Here is a 9,090-nt window from a genome sequence, read left to right on the forward strand (position 1 = left end):
AATATGCGTGGGTTGTGAGATTGGGGTTGATTCGTTGGTACAGGTTCACAACCTTTTATCCGAAATTCCGAAAACCGAAAAGCTCCGAAAACCGAACATTTTTTCCAGGATGTCGTCTGCACACCAAAGCTCGCGTTTGACGCCAAACTTGACCCGAAACGACCCACGGTCAACCCAGGTCTGTACTACTGTACTACTGTAGCTACTTAAACATCTGTAAATCATTGCTTAAATGTTAGTCAGTTAGTTTGGAGGTCTTTTATGTGGTGGGTTGAGGGGGGGGGGGGGAGGGGGAAACTTTAATTCTTAGTCCCCTACCTGGTCGGAGAGGCAGCATCCCTCCAAGCTGCTTCTTCGCCCCGTCCTCGCGGCCTACCATCGAAAATGGAGCGGCGTTTCCTGTCGGGACCGGCCGGGACTACAGCTTCGGCGGCGGCGCAGTTCTGGGATACCAGCGGGGAGCGGGCGATGCCTTACTGGGTCGCCGTGCGGTAAACTCCGGAGCGCTGTGGCCGCCGACTCCCAACATCGCGGAGCTGGGGCTGCGGGCATCCGGCCGCGGGCGGCGCTGGATTTGGAGCGCCGCGAAGCCAGGGATCGAGTTCGCCGGGGTCAGAGTTCCAACCGGCGTGGCCTGAGGGCTACCAGTGCCCCGGTCTCCGGTCTCCGAGGAGGAGGCAGCCACTCCAGATTTTCCAAGTCGCTGAGGAATTATTTCACCCGACGCTGGTTTTCCATCTTTCATGGCAAGAGGGCCCTGAAAATCATCGGACTGGCTACTGCATGTAAGTATATTTTTATGTGTTTAGCTTAGTTTGAGCCAGTTTATGTTTAAAGTTTTACTTAATGTTTTATCTTTTTTTTTAAAATTATTTATTCGGGGGCTTCAAGAATCCCCGAGCTAGGCCACCTAAGGCCATGTAGCCCCGCTAGGGTGACAAGAGAGCGCTACCTCCCTCACCGAATATCTGCCGGGATCGAGGCGCAAACTCGCAACCTTGCGGCCATGAGCCGAGCACTCTACCACTGAGCCACCCGGTCTCCTGTAATGTTTTATCTAAAAAACGTTAAAATCTACGCTAAAAATCTTCCATTCCGAAATCCGAAAAATTCCGAAATCCGAAAAGTGTCTGGTCCCAAGGTTTTCGGATAAAAGGTTGTGAACCTGTACCATGGTGGGGGGTAGGTTATGTTTCTCAGAGGATGAAAGGAGCATTGGTGGGTAAATAAGAACACCAGAAATAGGAAGAGCACAGCGACATAGCGGCACAGCGATACAGTTGCTGCCTTCCAGAACCAGAGGTCTGGGTTCAATCCTGACAATGGGCGCTGTCTGTACAGAGTTTGTACACTCTCCCTGTGACCTTGTGGGTTTCCTCCGGGGGCTCTGGCTACCTCCCACATTCCAAAGACATGCAGGTTTGTAGGCTAATTGGTTTCTGTAATTTGTCCCTCGTGTGTAGGAAGTAACTAGTGTACGGGTGATCATTGGTCAGTATGGACTAGGTGGGCAGAAGGACCTGTTTCCACGCTGGTTCCTCTTTCTTCTTTATGGCCTGGCCTAAAGTGTGACAGGTTCTTGTTTGCTTTGAGCTTGCACTGCTATTCAGTAAGATGTGGTTGTGCTGATTTAGGCTTCAGCTCAATTTCCTTCCACATCTCCACTCTATAAACCATATGTCTATTACTCAGCTTCCACTGCTCTCTTTTCTCCTCTGTGCAGCACTGAAAAAGGCTACATTATTCGACTGAGCTTCTAGATCACCACTTTTTTTTATCAAAGATAATTTTCTTGTCAACTGAGACAAGATGACACAGTTACCAAAATAAGCAAATATACTATAAAAAAATATATATATATTCTGCACGATTGCATATTTTTTCCCATTTATGCAATAATTGCATAAAGTATGTAGCGAGTATTATGTCTATGTAAGGTCACTGGTAGTCTATAAACAATATGATTATTTTACCGATTTGTACAATTTTGACCATTCATTACGGTACATTATAAACAACGTGAAGGGTTGATAACCTTAAACATTCAATTTCAAAGAACAGACGCTAAATTAAGTAGTGGTTGCTTCAAGGTTTAGGGCCAGAAGATAATTGGGCATGTTATCAGCACATGTTTTAGATAGTTTTGCTGCCATCTGTTCAGCTACTATGTAAAACGCCGAGGTTTTGAATCAAACTCAGTTCTTGTACAGCTCAATCTGCAATGATCAAATGCTGTGAAACTGAATTGACTAAGTGACCTTCAAATGTAGAATGGAATGGAATGCATGGGGACATTAAGAGAATCAGCAATGTTTAAGTTATTTTGCATACGTTTAACTTGTAGTCTGCAGTGTTCTGCATCAGCTTTGGAAAGATTTAGATAAAAATCCATAAATAATAACACAGAATGTGAATTCAAATCTAGGTCATTAAAACAGAGTGAATGGAAGCTAACCAGCTCCTTCTTAACACTATCTTTCCACTGAGTGACTTTCTCTCCTTCTCTTGCTATTTTATTACCACTACTCAATGCAACGTGTGAGCTCATCCCACGATAAGTTTTGACATCTGGTTAGTTTTCTTCGCCACACTTAGAGAGCAGTTGATTATATCCCCTTCGCTTAAACACATTATTCCCTTTGTTCATATTCTCATTCTTCCCTCACATCCTTGCACTTTCCCACATTATCATATCGGTAAATGGTCAAATTCATCGAGAGGGTAGTTTTCGATGTGGTTTGCTTGCTGTTTGGTGGTTCCAAATTTGTTGCCGTGCAGATGTTTTTGAGCATCAGGTCATTCAAGGTTTCTTTGATATGTCAGCATTTACTTGTTCTGTGCATGCCGACTGTGTACACAATGACCATTAAGATACTGTATCAATGATTTGGATGAGGGAATTGAAGGCTTTCTGGCTAAGTTTGCAGATGATACGAAGATAGGTGGAGGGGCTGGTGTGTAGAGAAAGCAGGGACTCTGCACACGGACTTGGACTTGGTTGGGAGAGTGGGCTGAGAAGTGGCAGATGGAATACAGCATAGCAAAGTGTGGAGTCATGCATTTTGGTAGCAGGAATAAAGGTGTATACTATTTTCTAAATTTGGAGAGAATTCAGAAATCAGAAGCGCAAATGGACTGGGGAGTGCGGGTGCAGGATTCCTAAAAAGTTATTTTGCAAGTTAAATTGGTAGTAAGGAAGGCAAATGCCTTATTTCGAGAGGGCTAGAATACAAAAACAAGGATGCAGTGCTGAGGCTTTATAAGGCTTTATCTGAGGAAGGATGTGCTGGCGTTGGAGAGTGCCCAGTGCTCGCTTCGGCAGCACATATACTAAAGTTGGAACGATACAGAGAAGATTGGCATGGTTCCTGCGCAAGGATGACACGCAAATTCGTGAAGTGTTCCATATTTCTTTTTAAAAAAGAAAAGAAAAAGGAAAGGGCCCAGACGAGGTTTACGAGAATGATCCCAGATGACATTGTCTAGATGGAATTTAGCAAGGCCTTTGATGGGTTCTCACGTAATAGACTAATCTGGAATGTTAACTCACATGAAATCCAAGGTGAGCTGGCTAATTTGATTCAAAATTGGCTTGGAGGAAGGAGTCAAAAGGTAGTAGTGTAAGGTTGTTTTTCTGATTGGAGACCTGTGACCAGTGGTATGCCACAGGAGTAGGTGCTGTGTCTACTATTGTTATTTATATTAACTTTTTCAGTCAGAGAGGATAGTCCATATCTGGGCAGCTGCACAATTACAACTTTCATGAAACAATTGAACTGATATATGAACAGGAACATTTTAGAGGGATATGGGCCAAATGGAGGCAAATTAGTTTTGCCCAGAATGCCAACTTGGTCATAATTAATCAGTCTGGATCTGAACTAGTAGGTGCCAAATAGCACTCATATCACAATGCCCATTTTTGTAAAGGGAGAGTCAAATCACATCCTCTTGGGATCCAATGATATTGATGTCACTGAATCTCTTAGCATTAACACTCTGGGTCATGCGATCTCTGGTATATAATCCCTGTCAGTGAGAACAGTTTCTCTCAATCTATCCTGTGCAGATTAGTCATGATTTTAAATGCCTCTATCAGATTCTTCTCAACCTGCAGTTTAGGTCTTGTATGTTGTTAAATTAATTTCTCAGCCTGTTCTGTAACTTTCAATGATTTATGCATATATATTCTCAGAGTTTTGATCCTGCAGCATTTTAGTAGGTCCTCCGGTTTTCATTATCTAATTCTTATCTGGTGAAATGTTACACTTCAAATGTTCCCGTGCTAAGTTTCATCAGCCATGTGTCTGTCTTTTCTGCCAGTCAGTCAATATATTTTTTATGTCTATCACTATCCCCTTGTTGGTCCCTTCTGTTTCTACGGCGGCACGGTGACACAGCGGTAGAGTTTCTGCCTGACAGCGCCAGAGACCTGGGTTTGATCCTGACTACGGTTGCTGTCTGTACGGAGTTTGTACGTTCTCCCTCTGACCGCGTGAGGTCTTCTCCCAAAATCCAAAGACCTACTGGTTTGTAGGTTAGTAGATTTCGGTAAAAATTGTAAATTGCCCCTAGAATGTAGGATAGTGTTAGTGTATGGGGTGATCGCTGGTCGGCATGGTCTCGGTGGGCTGAAGGTCCTGTTTTCTGCGCTGTATCTCTAAAAGTAATGCCTAAAGTCTAAAGGTGTAAAATCAAGTGAGAATTAGAAATTTGTGCCTGATACCCAGTTCAAAGCATTAATATATTGTAGCAGCACCTAGTGGTGGCTTGAGGCAATGCAAACCCTCACTATTGGCTGGCGCTGTCATGTGATCGTGGGTGTGTTTTCGCGGGCTTTTGGTTCCTCAGTTAATCGAGCTCCACCTGTGTAGCAGGAGCTTCAAGATATTTGGTTGACCCAGGACGCGGTTGTGTTATACACCTTGTTTGTCATTTCAAATAAAGAAACTTATTTTATTCAACCGGCTTGTCTCGCCAAAGTGGTGATCGCGCCGGTCCGATCGTGAATTCGGACCACGACAATGAATGCTGCCGCTAACCCCGACGCCCAGCCCGCCCAGCAAAATACCGTGGGCATGAAACTGCCCGTTTTCTGGGCGGTGCAGCCTCAAGTGGGCTCAGTTCGCCCACACTGAGGCCCAGTTCGAACTCCGCAATATCGTCGCGGTCGCCACTCGCTACTTATACGTGGCTGGGGCGCTCAGCCAGGAGACTGCCACCCATTTGCTGCCTTACCTGCAGGATCCAGCAAAGATCGGCAAGTACGAGGGCCTCAAGGCGCTGCTGCTCCACACTTTTGGTCTCAGCCGCCGCGATCGCGCTGCCCGCTTTCTCCATTTGGACGGCCTCGGCATCGAAAACCGTCCGTGCTCATGAGTGAGCTGCTCTCCCTGATGGACGGCCACCGGCCCTGCCTGCTTTTTGAGCAGGCTTTACTGGAGCAGATGCCCAATGATATCAGCCTGCTCCTCGCTGGTTCGGACTTTGCCAACCCTCTGCAGCTCGCCAAACAGGTCGACAAACTGTGGCTCGCCAAACAGCTGGACAGCGGGTCCCTCAACCGGGTGTCCGTGCCCACGCACCAGCAGCCTCGCAGAGACATCCAGCCCTCCGCTGCCGTCGCCGCACAGCTGGAGACCGTGGTAAGCACCAGTGGTGCTACTACCACCAATGCTGGGGTGCTTTGGCTGATCGTCAGTAGAGGCTATCGCGATCGGCCAGAATCACCGTCTCTGCGTTCGGGATCACTGTTCCGGGCTTCGCTTCCTTGTTGACTCCGGGGCTGTGGTGAGCATCCTCCCCCCGACTGGACTCGACACCCGTGTTGACCACCGTCAACTGTAGCCCCATTCGCATGTATGGCACGCGGACTCTTTCCCTTGTTCTCGACTCCCGCTCATATTTGTGGACTTTCACCATTGCGGACGTTTCCCAGCCGTTGGTGGGCGCCGATTTCCTGCGGGCCTTTTCGGTAATGGTGGATGTGCGGGGCCGGCGCCCCATCTCCCGGAGTCCCCCAGGCCTGCGGACCCTTCCAGCCCGCAGCTGGGTGCGGTGGCTGATGGGGCCAGCCCATACACCTCCCTACTTGCCGATTTCTCGGAGCTCCTGACCCCCCGTTTTCGTGCAACTGCTCTTAAGCAAGGGGTGGTACACCACATCCCCACCGCGGGCCCCTCACAGCATGCACGGGCGCGTAGACTTCCGCCCACCAAGATGCGGATTGCGAAGGAGGAGTTCCGCCAAATGGACGACATGGGAATTGTGCGACGCTCTGGACCCCGGCATGGATTATGTGGGGCTCGCCGGCCCGCAACAAGATGGACGTCTATCGGACGGCTGCCTCAGGTTTAACTTTGGCCGATGTCCCTTTCGGTCCGGCAGGGGTGTCGGTCCTCGGCGACGTGTCCACCGGGAAACAACGCCATATTGTACCCCTGGGTTGGCGGTGACGGATTTTCGACGCTATCCATGGTCTGGCACACCATTCCACCGGGCGACTTCTGCGCTGGTGGTGGACAAGTTTGTCTGGCAGGGCCTTTGTAAGCAGGTCGCAGCCTGGGCCAGAGCCTGTATTCCCTGCCAGCGTCGAAATTCCGGCGACATGTGCGGGCACCAGTGCAGGATTTCATGGTGCCCTCTTGCCGTTTCCAGCACGTCCACGTCGATTTGTTGGACCCCTGCCGCCATCTCGCGGTGCTACCCACCTGCTGACCATCGTGGATCTCTTCACGAGGTGGCCAGAGGCAATTCCGCTTGCCGACACCTCCGCTGTGTCTTGTGCTCGAGCTCTCGCGGCCCACTGGATTGATTGCTCGTATTGGCATGCCTGAGGACATCTCTACTGACCGAGGGGCTCAGTTTACTTCGGCTTTGTGGGGCGCAGTTGCATCATACCACCGCCTATCACCCTCAGGCCAACAGGTTGGTTGAGTGTTTCCACCGGCATTTGAAGTCGGCGCGAAGGCACGGCTCACGGGCCCAGACTGGGTCGACCAGTTGCCTTGGGTGTTGTTGGGTATTTACATGGCTCTGAAGGCGGATTTGGACACGTCGTCCGCTGAACTTGTGTACGGCTCCCCGCTGCGAGTACCCGGGGATTTCCTTCCTGCGGCTCGAGGGCAGCTGGAGCCCGCTTCATCTGTCTTGGCGAACCTCCGGGAGAAAGTGGGCGGCCTGGCTACTATTCCAACCTCTCAGCATGGGACAGCTCCAGTATATGTGCCGCCGGAGCTTAAGAACTCTAAGTTCCTTAAGGGCCTTAAGGGCCTGTCCCACTTAAGCAATTTTTTCGGCGATAGCCGGCAACTGTCACAGCTGTAGCAGGTCGCCGAAAAAGCGGCGACTGGACCCCCCCCTACGACAATGTTTCCGACAATCTATGACAACCTACCACCAAGTCGACGTGAACCTATGGCAAGCTACCGACAACCGCCGACCCATTAGGATGTCCACCTACGACCATACAGGCGACAACCTACGACCACACAGGTGACAACCTACGACAACCAAAGTCAACCTACGTTCACCTGCGACAGGCTACGAGAAGCAACGACCCTGTCGGCGACAACTGAAGACAACTGAAGACAATTCAGTTGCCGGTACCTGTCGCCGGTTGACGTAGGTTGGCGTAGGTAGCCGCCAATAGAATTCACCGGTCAGCACCTGGCGACAACCAATGTTGCGACACCCTGTCACAGGGACTTTACATTCTTGGCCTCAGTTTCTGAACTACTTCTCATTTCTGGGGTCTGGGCCTCGCTGACAATGCCAACACATATGCATCCCTGATGGCCATTGAGAAAGTGCTGCTGAGCAGTCTGCTTGAGAAGGGCAGTCTTTCTGGTAAAGGTACTCCTACAGTGCAAACTCGTACAGATCCAGCGATGATAAAGGACCATTGATAGGTTTCCAGGTCTGATGGAATGCATCTTGAAGAGAAACATGATGGCATTCCCATGCATCTGCAGGCCTTGTCCTTCTTGGTGGTACATCATGAGTTTGGGAGGAATTGTTGGAGCAGCATAGGCAAGTAATATTAGTGCATTTTGTATGTGTGGAATACAATGGCCTCATGATCTTTGCTAATTCAAGTGCGGTTAGCCATTTCTGGTTATCCTGAGTGCATTGATTTAGCCAGAATCTATCTTCTGGGGTGATCTCAGGAGGAAGCAGAGATTGGTTATCCTTTATCCATTTTTAAAATAAATTTTAGTGTAGTGTCCTCCTCCGATTAGCTGTTTAATTGTCCACTAACATTTGCGACCAGATGTAGTAGAATTGCAAAACTTTAATCTGATCCATTGGTTGCAAGATTATTTAACTCTGTTTATCACCTGCTGGGTTTCTTATTTAAGGTTGTTCAGGACCTGTTTGCAATTTCATTAATCGAGCAACTCATCACTTTGTGCTACAGATACTACCCCAGGCAAAATATTATGCCATCCTCATTGAACCGGAAATGATCTCTTGTCTTGACTGATAGAATGAAGGATATTGCAGGCTAAAATGTTACAGATTGTGGTTATGTGCATTTCTGTTTTGAAACTATCTCATTTTGCCCATTTGTGTTCACACAACACATTAGTTATGTGCCTGTCCCACTTAGGTAACTTTTTAGGCGAGTGCAGGAGACTCTGCGCTCACCACATGATCTGGTGAGTCTCCTTCATGGTTGCGAGGAGTTCCTGCATTCTGGGACGAGTCGTGGCCTCAACATGGTCGGCGCAAATTTTTCAACGTGTAGAAATATTTTCTGCGCCCAAAAATTGGTCGCCATGGAGAAAATCGATAATCCTGTAGTCGTAGTTGCAGTTGTAGTGTGGTCGCCATGTAGTTATAGGTAGTCGAGGTAGTCGTAGGTAGGTTTAGTTAATCGCCTGTGCTGACAGGTCATTTTCATTGGGGAAAAAAAACATAAGCACAAGGTTTCAGAAGCAAGGATAACCGACCGGTAATGTTGAATGCCCGCCAAATTTCACAGCTGTGTATCTCTGGCTTATTAAAAGTTGTCTAGCTTCCTAAAAGTGTCTCCATTCCTTCTCTCCTCATTCTCCCCCCTTCTCCCCCCTTCCCCCCTCCCCCCTT

The 9,090-nt window shown here is 48.5% G+C and overlaps 1 non-coding gene across 1 annotated transcript; it reads left to right on the forward strand.

Annotated features, from left to right (window-relative positions):
- The first annotated feature begins 3,306 nt into the window (after positions 1–3,306).
- Positions 3,307–3,413, forward strand: LOC116970550. Its single transcript, XR_004411178.1, has one exon. It is a non-coding gene; the product is annotated as a U6 spliceosomal RNA (small nuclear RNA).
- Positions 3,414–9,090: the final 5,677 nt, after the last annotated feature.

This window comes from Amblyraja radiata, chromosome 2, assembly GCF_010909765.2.
Source record: "Amblyraja radiata isolate CabotCenter1 chromosome 2, sAmbRad1.1.pri, whole genome shotgun sequence".
Classification (NCBI taxonomy): domain Eukaryota; kingdom Metazoa; phylum Chordata; class Chondrichthyes; order Rajiformes; family Rajidae; genus Amblyraja; species Amblyraja radiata.